We start from the raw sequence: 13,445 nt of genomic DNA, 5'->3' as shown, positions 1-13,445 counted from the left end.
TTGTTCTCAGAACTAATGACAAACTGGAAGCAATCTTATAGATGTTTCTTATAAAAATACAAACATTACAGAAATGAATGCGCTTCTGAGAGTTCTGGTGTTTTGCTGCATCTTCAAATCACTCTTTTGTATGGGACCCACTGGACGACCCATATTTAGATGCATAATGTCCGAGAAGCGTTGTCACATTTTACTAAGACGGCTGACATTTGATGACAGCTCTACACTTTCAGCTCTTTCAAGATACTGGCCCAGCAGCTGCAACAAGTAGTATTTATCAAGCACTGACAAAGATCTTTCAAACTAATTATGTCACTGGGACATTTTCATGCGTTGATGAAGCGATAGTACCATTTAGAGGCAGAGTCGTTTCAAAATGCATATGTCTCAAAAGCCCCCTAAGTATGGCATTAAAATCGTTGCACTTACTGATGGTAGAAACAGCTACCTCGCTGATGCCTACATAGATATAGGACAGGGCCATGATGGATTTACGCTAACTGCAGATTAGAAGAAGTACCAAAAATCCACTCGGGCGCTCATCAGACTTACATGAAGTCTGAAAGATAGCCACAGGAACATAAACTGTGATAACTAGTTCACTTCCGTAGAAGCTGCTAAATGGATACGAAAGAATGATATGACAATCCAGATCTTACCGAATCACCTCAACATACAATGCCACAAATCTCTGCCAAAATACCCAACATTACCATGGAACTGAGAAATCTGAAAAGTACCGCTGTTGCAGAAAAATTTTCTTCGAAATCGAGTTGGTATACTCATGCAAATACGACCTCATCACTAAGTGCAAATACAACGAAGAGTGATAAGCTTCAAGGACGAAACAGTTGCCGTTATTGTCCTTACCAGAAAAACAGGATGACAACTTACAACGGCCTCAACTGCCACATTCCTAACTTCTTGCAGTGTTCCAAGAAATTGTATAATGTTTGCGTTATGAAACAGTGCACAACAGATACAACGAAATATATTTACTATTTTTCGTTATTGAGAATTTGGTTGAACTACAATATCTGTGATAACAAGCTTTCATACTTTGTTTCCTTACCAACAATGCATTTGTAATATGTCTGTACAGATAGATCTGATTTCATTTATTGTAATTTCTTAAGATTTTCAAGTTAAAAAAAAGTTATTTCACCATATTTTATTCTCTATAATACTGATCTAAGCGATTTGAAGTCAACGAATGTTCTCACAACATTGTCAACCTAAACAATGTACAATATTGAGAAAAGTATGTTTTAGATTAATGTATTTTCTTCTTAAAATATCTGAAATGTTCTTAAATGTCTGAATTTCTGCTCTTCATTCACTGTCAATCATTAGATCAATGAAAATAAGAAAACTGAACAATAAAACTCATAAAATATTGATCTGTGCCTCACAGGCCAATATTCCAACTACCGATCCGCCTGTCAGGTGGATGTTCCCCACAACGCCCAGCAAAACCAAGTTCCTGGCTAAGCGTTAAATCTGCAAGATGCCCACATAAGGATAGCTTATTGTGTTTTCTCCATGAGTCTTCAATACAACTTGGTACATTCACACAATGTTAGCTTCGTTTTTGTGCAAAGTGTACCAAGATTTTTAGAAAACCTTGCTGCCTGTTAAATACTGGTGTGTTCTGCACAATAATTACAGCAGAGAAAAATGTGTGGAACTCTGACTTCATTTAGACTGCAAGATCCTTTACATAGTCCTGCAGATATTTCATGATCAGGATCTTACTTTTGGCTTGTCTTGTTATTCTGTAGTTAGGAAAGCAGAGAGAGACATCTCTTATGGAGCAAAAATTTTATAGGCACCGGTTTTGTCCCATTTTGATACATTCACATTAATCAGCAGCTGCTGCATATGATCGTGCAGTGCAAGAGACCCTTGTGTTTATAATTTATTTCCTTTGTACGTACTTATACACTCCTGGAAATTGAAATAAGAACACCGTGAATTCATTGTCCCAGGAAGGGGAAACTTTATTGACACATTCCTGGGGTCAGATACATCACATGATCACACTGACAGAACCACAGGCACATAGACACAGGCGACAGAGCATGCACAATGTCGGCACTAGTACAGTGTATATCCACCTTTCGCAGCAATGCAGGCTGCTATTCTCCCATGGAGACGATCGTAGAGATGCTGGATGTAGTCCTGTGGAATGGCTTGCCATGCCATTTCCACCTGGCGCCTCAGTTGGACCAGCGTTCGTGCTGGACGTGCAGACCGCGTGAGACGACGCTTCATCCAGTCCCAAACATGCTCAATGGGGGACAGATCCGGAGATCTTGCTGGCCAGGGTAGTTGACTTACACCTTCTAGAGCACGTTGGGTGGCACGGGATACATGCGGACGTGCATTGTCCTGTTGGAACAGCAAGTTCCCTTGCCGGTCTAGGAATGGTAGAACGATGGGTTCGATGACGGTTTGGATGTACCGTGCACTATTCAGTGTCCCCTCGACGATCACCAGTGGTGTACGGCCAGTGTAGGTGATCGTTCCCCACACCATGATGCCGGGTGTTGGCCCTGTGTGCCTCGGTCGTATGCAGTCCTGATTGTGGCGCTCACCTGCACGGCGCCAAACACGCATACGACCATCATTGGCACCAAGGCAGAAGCGACTCTCATCGCTGAAGACGACACGTCTCCATTCGTCCCTCCATTCACGCCTGTCGCGACACCACTGGAGGCGGGCTGCACGATGTTAGTGGCGTGAGCGGAAGACGGCCTAACGGTGTGCGGGACCGTAGCCCAGCTTCATGGAGACGGTTGCGAATGGTCCTCGCCGATACCCCAGGAGCAACAGTGTCCCTAATTTGCTGGGAAGTGGCGGTGCGGTCCCCTACGGCACTGCGTAGGATCCTACGGTCTTGGCGTGCATCCGTGCGTCGCTGCGGTCCGGTCCCAGGTCGACGGGCACGTGCACCTTCCGCCGACCACTGGCGACAACATCGATGTACTGTGGAGACCTCACGCCCCACGTGTTGAGCAATTCGGCGGTACGTCCACCCGGCCTCCCGCATGCCCACTATACGCCCTCGCTCAAAGTCCGTCAACTGCACATACGGTTCACGTCCACGCTGTCGCGGCATGCTACCAGTGTTAAAGACTGCGATGGAGCTCCGTATGCCACGGCAAACTGGCTGACACTGACGGCGGCGGTGCACAAATGCTGCGCAGCTAGCGCCATTCGACGGCCAACACCGCGGTTCCTGGTGTGTCCGCTGTGCCGTGCGTGTGATCATTGCTTGTACAGCCCTCTCGCAGTGTCCGGAGCAAGTATGGTGGGTCTGACACACCGGTGTCAATGTGTTCTTTTTTCCATTTCCAGGAGTGTATTTTGGGGAGTTTACTGGGCAGAATTACATTATCTGTGAAGAATTTGTATTACGTTTGAAGATATTTTTATGCCTCATAAGTAGCTCCGCCCCCTATCATTGACGATGGAGCACACAAGCTGGTTGTCCTTATGAAGTGTTATAGTGGCTCTTAATCTGTGGGCGGTTGGTTGCATCGTGAGTAGTTGCTTTTCCCGGAATGTATTTAAAATAACGTTCACTGGAATTAAAGATTTTCGTTAGACTAGCTACATATTTGGCCATTAGACCAAATCTACATTTGACAATGTTATTCAGTGTAAGAAACTCTTCCTCTCCAACTACCGTATCAATCATATATACGGAGATAACTCTGCTGACATCGGTTGCCAAACCATTGTGCTGTGCAGTCGAAAGGTAACCACATACAGAGATTTGCCCTTATGATACTCAACTGCATGATATGTAAATTTCGTGTATTGGTATGTAGGGACATTCACGTTATGCTAGGCGGTTCATTAATTTGGTCTTCTGATACCTAAGTTTGTCTTTATAAATGGGGCTCCCTTTTATCTTATGTTTATTCATGGTTCTTAGTAGCTTTTGGTAAATATATTGAATAATGTTTATAAACTTAAAAGGTATTTAACACGGCTAATCCTTCTTCTGTATTTAATTTGCACATGGATGCACATCTATACCCAACAGCTTATCAACATCTTGCTTTCCGCTTTTTAATCTTGTATAATTCTATTTTTCTGGGGTTTTTATTTCTATCGTTGAAATAACAGGCCTAGTTAACGGTTTACGGTTGTCAGAGGGTCGATCCCCTGATGTATGTTACATATGCTCCTTACATCACATATTAACCATATTTATTACGTTAACTACGGCTCTTTTTGCCGTAGTGTCTCATCCTCTGCACCATTCGTCCCAATGATCTGGTGCCTTTTGTTTGTTGACGACTTCCCCTCTTCATGGTGTTGGATTATGTGGCAATTTTCCTTGGGGCGTCCCATGTCCTTATCTATGTGACAGTACTGTAAGGAGTTTTATTTAGATTTACTTTTATTAGCTGCCCTTTATCAGTTTTAAAAGCAAATTTTCTTTCCTGTGCAGAACAAACTGAAGATACTGCTTGAACGCTGCAGAAGTGGTCGTTAATAAATCATCACTTAACAGCAGTTTGCAGTTCATTCAGCTTCACTTCATCGTAAGTTTCAACGGCTGTTGCTGCCCATATTATAAAGTTGTACGCGACGTTATAATTGACATTTTCACTTATCCCTTCGTCGACTTGACTTTGATTTGTAACCTTCTGTTAGTTTCTCTGAATTTTTCGAGTTACTTGCTTTTCTACTGCGTAGTATGAGGGACTGATACCAGTACTTCAGTAACACTGCTGTAAATTAAATAAATATTTATCTAGTAATTTTGAGGAAATATGTGCTTTTAGCACGTTTATGGGTCACTGAAGGTTAATGCAAACAGCAAATGCGTTTTTGTTTACATGTCTCATCTTTAAAGGGTTTAATCAAATCTGTATTTGTATTACGATATAAAAAGTGCTTCTGTGTAATATTAGCTTTCCGATTTGCCACCACTCCCCTCAAAAAATAATACTGTGTGCTAGTGTGAACATACATACAATCTACATATAACATACAACAGAAGATTGATACCTCTAGAGAGGTATCCGGTGATTGCTCCAAGTCAAGTTAGAGTTCAGGAAAGTGCCCGCCAGGTGAGTTTCTCACCTTTTGACAAAATCAAAAACTGAACAGTTTGCATATCAGTCAGCGTCTCTTAGCTGAATTTAAACGGCAGGGAGGCTTTTCTCTAACTCACATTAGTGTCTGTGATGAAACGTGAGTGATTCCTTAGAGCCCTGAATCAACAGAAGCAAGGATAAAGCGGAGAAAGAAGATTGAGCGAAGTTTTGTGAAAGCCAAGTGGCTTATTGCGTATCGAATTTTTGCACTTACGTGGAGCAGAGCTGCTAGGAAGTACTTGAACTTCCTCTCAGACCTATCTCCCACCTACTTTCATGTCTTTGGTCCCCTCTAAGAAGCTCTGGGAAGCCGAAGATCCAACAAGGATGCCGATGTTGAGGCCTATGTGTGCAACTGGTAGCAGAAGCAACCAAGTAGTCTCTGTGAGGACGAGATATCAAACATACTTTTTCGCTGGGAAAACGTGTTTCGAAATAAAGGGCTAAGTAGAAAATTGACCTGCTCTTACACTTATTATTCTCTAATTAAAATAGTATTAAAAGACGTCTCGCAGGTATTTGATTCACCTTCGTAGCCACTGGGTCAACATATGCATCACTATCGTTCTAACATGCCATATTACGTACAGCAGTATTAAAAATCTATTTCCTTGGAACTATTCTTTCCAACATTTTCGAAATCACTCGTGTATTATTATTTCTACGTCGATGCGACCTACTGACACTTGATCTTATGTTTTCATGTGTGTTTGTGACTGAACTTGCCGTGATAATGATCAATTCAGTCACACGAGAGAGGGTGCTATGTGAATGCAATCTCACATACTGCAAGTGCTCTGTTCTACAAGTTCTTCCGATTTCTATTAATTCGGGCTACTTTTCCCAGATTTCCACGAGCGTCTTCCTAAAGCAGCGCTTCTGCAGCAGGGCGTTTGTGATGCGACCGCAGGGAGGATATGCAAATGTAGCCCCACCGTTATGGGATTATCGCGGCCAGAGGACAGGCGCTGCACCTGATGCTTGACATTAGCCGCGCCGCGCGCTTGTTGTCGTCTCGGCTTATCCCAGCCACGCGTGCTACCCACTCACTCTGCCACCTCGTACTTGTTACAGTCGCCAGGTTATCCAGATTCTATACTCGTCATATCTCTTTGTATTCCAGACTGACAGAAAGCACTCATCTAAGTTTTATTTCTGACACAGGTTTAAGCGGACAAGCAATGTTGACTCGGTATTAAGAATGTCACAAGGCTGCATAATCTCTCGTATTAGTCAGCTGTTGTTAACTGATAACCGAAGCTACATAAATCAATGTACTAATTTTGTAAAAACCTAATGTCATAGTGTCAAAGTTCCAACGAAACTGAAGCTCATTTCTGATGGTTTCGCTTTCCTCGAGAGAATTTAAAATAACTGAGACCATTACGAAGCATGTCCAAATGTATTCATTTAGATCAGTAGAAAAATATTTGGAGACTTTCCGTTATGTGCTTGACGATAACTAAAAAGCGCCGGACTGAATCCTTCCATTAATAGAGATAAAACGTAAGGAATAATTCGTCAAAAATCTTTATATATATATATATATATATATATATATATTTATATATTTATATATTTATATATGGGAAGGCGGGGCAAGACGGGGAGGTGGGGTAAGACGGGGAAGGGCTATAAGCTACAGTTAGACAATCTGTCGATAGCTACGTCAGCATCATCAATACACAGATCCCAGTGTGTTGACATTGCTGAACCTTAGTTTCGCGGTGGTTTCTGTGAGCTTTGCAAGGGACGTACAATTGTTATACTGATTTGCAATGTTTTACACCTTTCGAGGTCCTAAAACATGTGTTTCGTGAACATTTCTCCAGGCTTTATATATAGCACTGAATAGTACGTCTTATTAACAGTAAACTGCTGTGTCAGTAGTCAATGTTCACTAAATAGTGTTCATGTAGGCGTAACATAACCTGACAGCATGGTAGGGGGCAAGACGTGGTGGGGCAAGATGGGGAGCTACCCCGTCTTGCCCCTACTATTTGTCCAGCCATTACGTTCTTATCGTCTCATGTGTTTACCTCGCTGCGGGTTGAATACAATCGTAAATAGAATGGTATTCGTTATTCCAACGTTTCCTAATTAATTACAAAGAATGTCTTAGGCTATATGGTGAATAAAAATACATAAAACGTGCGAAGTTAGTATTCTGGCTATGCTTTAACGACTGACTATTGGAAATATGGTATTTACTATATAATAAAGATTACCGGAAATGATCTGACTCAATAGTAAGTTCCACGTGTTTTATTTCAGATGGTTCACAAGTATCGGCGACAAACGTCTAGGCAACATTGGTCATTGGAGTCAATGGAAGGCGCTGTTAATGGTGTTATAGAAGGTCATATGGGTTCTTTCAGGTCTGCTCGACAGCTCAAAGTGCCACAAACAACGATTGAACGACATGTGCCACAGAAACGTGCTAATTTTGGCTATACAGTTGTGAAAAGTTAGGAACAATCACTAGTGTGTTTACCCCAGAACAAGAGGAAGAACTTAAAGACTGCTTAACACAGATGGAAGGACAGTATTTTGGCCTAACACTTAAAGAACTTAGTGAACTTGCTTTTCAGCTAGCTGAACGAAACAACATCAAACATCCATTTAATACTTCAGCCAAATCTGCTGGAAGCCGGCCGGAGTGGCGGAGCGGTTCTAGGCGCTACAGTCTGGAACCGCGCGACCGATACGGTCGCAGGTTAGAATCTTGCCCTCGGGCATGGATGTGTGTAATGTCCTTAGGTTAGTTAGGTTTAAGTAGTTCTAAGTTCTAGGGGACTGATGACCTCAGAGGTTAAGTCTCATAGTGCTCAGAGCCATTTGAACCATTTCTACTGGAAGAGATTGGTTAAATGGGTTTCTTGCACGAAATCCTACCTTAACAATACGAAAACCAGAGGCGAGATCAATCACACGAGCAATGGGGTTTAATCGAGTTGCTGTAGATCGGTTTTTCGACCTGTTAGAAAGTCAATTAGACACATTCAAGTTTACGGGAGACAGAATTATCAATTGGGATGAGACTGGTTTAACAGTCATTCCAAAAGGTCACACAAAGGTGGCTGCTTTGCAAGGGCGCAGACAGGTGGGAGCAGTTACTTCATCAGAAAGAGGTCAGACTGTGACTGCAGAAATCTGTGTTTCAGTGTCGGGGTGCTACGCACCACCTATGTTAATTTATCCTCGAAAACTAATGCAACAAGCGTTTGGGACTGGTCTGACCCCTGGTGCCTGGGCAAAAGTCCAAGAAACAGGTTGGATGACGAAAGAACTATTTTTGACTTGGTTTAAGAAGTTTATTGCATTTACTGGAGCGTCAAAGACCTATACATCTCATATTGGATGGCCACAAAACGCACACCAAGAATTTAGAACTGATGGATGTGAGCCGCGAAAATGGGGTTGTCTTGCTGTGTTTGCCACCACACTGCTCACACCGCTTTCAACCACTGAACGTGGCATTTCTGAAACCGCTCAGTAAATTTTACGAAGATGAAGTAAGATCGTGGCTTCACACCCATCCTGGAAAAGTTGTTACGCTGCATCATATCGCAAGTTTATTCGGCAAAGCCTCCATTCATTCAGCTACAATGTCCACAGCAGTGAACGGGTTTCGGAAAACAGGCATTTGACCTGTAAACAGAAATGTGTTTCAAGAAAGTGATTACTTTCCCTGTTCAACTACAGACATTCATCAAGTTCACACATCTGAAGTTACAGAAACGAAAGACCAAATACCAGAGACGTTGTCGAGACGTAAAACACCTGAACAATTAACAACTGACAACTTTCAGGTTACCAGCCCTGAAATGGTGTTAGCTATTCCAAAGGTAGATAAAAAAAACAAAAGCAAACCATCTAACAGGCGTGGAAAACCCGTTGTTTTAACCGAATCTCCTTATAGCAGTGAACTATCTGATGAAACTAAACGAAAAAGAGTCCCCAAACGTGCTACATGTAAACGAAAACTCTTCTCAAAGACGTATAATAAACCTGGGATACCACCAAAAGGACATAATGACAACGAAAATGTGACGAAGGTTTCTGACGTCTTAACCCCCATTCATGCTCAAGGGCTAATAAGCTGACAACGAGGAAGAGAGTGAAGAATGTTTGTACTGCTATGACTTCTCTGAAGGAGGCTCGATACGGTGTATTAGATGCGGACGCTGGGCCCACGACACTTGTGCAGGGATAGAAAGTGATGGTGACGAGGCTGTCCACACTTGTGTACTATGTGAAACTAAGAGGCCTAAATAAAACGTAATACCTGATTCTACAATTCACAGAACCATGTTACGAAACCTTATCGTCACATGATTTCGTTATTCTAGTCCTTATTTAAGCTTTAGAGATGAATTCATGCTTGTTCCCCACCTTACCCCGCATATGGAGCAAGACGGGGAATTGGTAGTTTATGTTTCAAATCGAGATATTTCTAACTAAATGTAACAAGTTTGCAGGTTTCTTTGCATGCTCTAATTGAATTTGTTTATTTTTGTCCCTTTTGTAAGGGTTTAAAGTTAGCTTCCTCATCTTGCCCCGCCTTCCCCTATATATACAATGTGTCACATGTTTTGTGACTTGATTTGTCTAATTGTAAAAAAGTATAACAGATCATAGTAATGTTTGAGGCACCTCATTGGTTGTACATGATTTGGAACATCATTCGAACGTGTGTCAAGTGTTTATATGACCTATTTTATTTCTAGGTTTTAGACAAGTCATTTCCCAAAGCACTAATTGTTTCAACTATTCTCCATTTCCAATTTATGTTGTGAAAGCACGAACGTATTGACATCTCATTTTCTTTCCTAGTGCTTTCGTTCCTAGTAAAGTCTTTGACGTGGTACTTGATCCGAGAGGAAGCAGTTACATTGTTAAATATCTAAGTAAGGTAACTTTTGATATATAAGAAAAAGAGGCCATGAAGAGATGACCGTCTTGACACGTCACACTGAAATAGTCCAATTTTCCTTAAATTCAGTTATTCTTAGTTACCCCAATTACTTACATGCAATTAAATGTTTTTAATGAAACTAGACTTCACGACGTCAATGTGATACCATATTTCTCCATTTTCCACTCTCCATTTGGCTTTGATAGTTCGGACCATAACTGAGTGTGTAATTTTCCCTCAAATTACTTAGTTTTTCTTAATTACTGTATTTATTTTAAAGCAATTAAACAGTTTTAGCAAAACTATAACTCACGATGGTTAATTTGATACCTCATTTTTCCCATTCTCACTTTCGATTTGGCTATGAGAAATCGGACAAGATCCCATTGTGTAATTAATATGGATTCTTTGTTTTCGCTCCGCTCAAACATTTGACCAAAACCCGGTGCAACTATGATGTTGCAATCCATCAGATATCCAAATCCCGCCGCAACGACTGTGTTGGAATCCCGCAGATATAGAATTAATCACAAAATTTTCCCACGTAATACTTTCATATATTATGAAAAGTATAATTCAAACGTAAATGAGATCCCATTGTGTAATTAATATGGATTCTTTGTTTTCGCTCCGCTCAAACATTTGACCAAAACCCGGTGCAACTATGATGTTGCAATCCATCAGATATCCAAATCCCGGCGCAACGACTGTGTTGGAATCCCGCAGATATAGAATTAATTACAAAATTTTCCCACATAATACTTTCATATATTATGAAAAGTATAATTCAAACGTAAATGAGATTACAGAATCCTATCCGAGGGAGTAATTTCTGATTCTATCCGTACAAGTGCCTCATGCTTCATCGCCAAGCAGGACTTCTGAAGCATACACAATTGTGGGGGATGCTACCAATACCAAAATTAACGAAGCTTTTCGAAAAAAGAGAAGCGTTTATACGAATATAAAGACACAGGTGACGAGGCAGCACTAATCAAAGAATGGAAGGCCGAAAAAGTAGATGCAATATGTGGAAGTAATACGCAAGGATGACGAACTTCAACTGAAACAAGAAGTAGATGTGATGTACGTTACTGCGAGAATGACTGGACAGCAGTCACCGAATTAAGTCGAAACAAGGTATCTAGTGTAGATGGTACTCACTGAGAATTATTGAGATCCTTGTGACAACTTATCATGAAAAAACATTTACTTCTGTTGTGCACGATATATTAGTACTCGGAATTGAAGAACAATGTAATTATTCAGTCTTAAAGAAGGTTGGTGCTGACACATTTCAGCACTAACATATCACCACTTTAATAAGTCATAGTCACTTAGCACAGACACGAATTATTTCTGAATAATGGAAAGACTTGTAGATTCCGAATTTAGACTGGTTTTCGAGGCAATGTTGAGTCTATAATTTATGTTACAAAAAAGTATGAAAAAAGGAAAATCTACTCTTACAGCAGTTGTGGATTTAAAAAAAAAGTTTTAAATTTGTGATTGGAATACATTCATCAAATTTCAGGAGGTATCAGGGATATCATATAGGGAGCGAAAGGGCAATTGGAGCTTTTGGAGAAACCAGACTGCCTATATATGATTCAGACAGCAGTAATTGAGAAGGGAGCGGAACGACGGTGTGGCCTATTTCTAATGTTATTCAGTTTGTCGACCGAACAAGCAGTAAAGGAAAGCAAACAGAAAATTGGAAGAGAAATAGAATTACAGGGAAAAGAAATAAAAATTTAAATATTTATCGATGACGTAAATATGTAAGAGACAGCAAACAACTGGGAGGAGCGGCTGAAAGGAGTGTACTGCGTCATCAAAAGGAGTTATAAAATGAATATCAACAAAAGTCAGATAAAGGTACAGGAACGTAGGTGAATTAAATCCGGCAACACTAAGAGAAACAGATTAGGAAATCAAACTCCGAAATTGGTAGATGAGTTACGTAATAATAATGTACGGCATTTTAAATTGACAGGATATGAAATACAGACTGACGATTGCGAGAAAAGCATATCTGAGATAGAGAAATTTGTGAACATCGAATAAAAATGTAAGATTCAGTAAATATTATGTGGATGCATTTGTCTGTGACACAGAGTTCAGTGGAAGTGCCAAGGAACGATAAAATTCAGACTAGCAGAGACTAGGAGCGTTTGTAATGTGGTGTTACACATTATTGCTAAACATTAGATGTGTAGATTTGAAAGTTAATGAAAAAGTTCTGAATTGAATTTGGAATAAAAGAAATTTATAGCACAACTTGCCCAACAGAAGAGATCGGTTGATAAGACGAAGCGACAGGCAATATTCTGATTGGTAATGGAGAAGAGCGAGGGGATGCAAACAGTAGAAGGAAACCCAATCTTCACTGCAGTAAGCGGCTGTGAATGCTGTAGCAGTTATGCAGGGAAGAAGAAGCTTACACAGGATACACTAGCGTGGAGAGGTACATCATAAAAGCCTTCAGACTGAAAACCACAACAACAGCATCCATGCTAATGGACACATTATTCACGGTTTCCAAATGAGAACTATCGTGCATTTAGCAAAAAAGAACACACATTATTAACTCTTCCCTGACGTCACCATAACCTGTTAGCCGAAATATTTGTTTCCTGCCGTGTTGAGAAACTTAGTGATAATACTGATTATATGATCAGATAAGTATTAATAAGTTCCTAAAAGGTTTAACCATCTACACACTCTTGTTAACAACAGTTAACACACTGGTGAAGTTCGTAAAATGAATATCGCATTTGCAGTTTGCTTGCCAGTCCCAGAAGTGTGCTGTGGATACTGTATATACTTTCAGTTTATTTCTTTTCAACCAGTTCTTTTTACTGAAGTATTACACTTTCAAATTTATTCTCCTATTATAGTCTTTAAAAACATTCGAGGGTGTGCTGAAAAGTGTTGCTTCAAATCATTTATGTGAAACTGTAAGCCGGCTGGTGTGGCCTTGCGGTTCTAAGCGCTTCAGTCTGGAGCCGGGTGACCGCTACGGTCGCAGGTTCGAATCCTGCCTCGGGCATGGATGTGTGTGATGTCCTTAGGTTAGTTAGGTTTAAGTAGTTGTAAGATCTAGGGGTCTGATGACCACAGATGTTAAATCCCATAGTGCTCAGAGCCATTTGAACCATTTTTGAAACTCTAAGGTTTTTATATAAAGAAATGTTATTAATATTCTTCTTTTTTATGCTTCATGTATACATACTTATTTCTCAACATAGTTACTCCGTCGACTAACAGATTTGTCTCAACGAGCGACCAGTTTGTTAATACCGTCACTGTAGATTGTTTGACTTCGTTGAAGGAGCCAAGAGCGTCCCCTCTGTTTTCACCGCTTGATCACTCTCAAAGTGAAGTTCTCGAAGGTTTAAGTTTAGGAA

This window comes from Schistocerca piceifrons, chromosome X, assembly GCF_021461385.2.
Source record: "Schistocerca piceifrons isolate TAMUIC-IGC-003096 chromosome X, iqSchPice1.1, whole genome shotgun sequence".
In the NCBI taxonomy this organism is placed as follows: Eukaryota; Metazoa; Arthropoda; class Insecta; order Orthoptera; family Acrididae; genus Schistocerca; species Schistocerca piceifrons.
Note: the sequence above shows the minus strand (reverse complement) of the source record.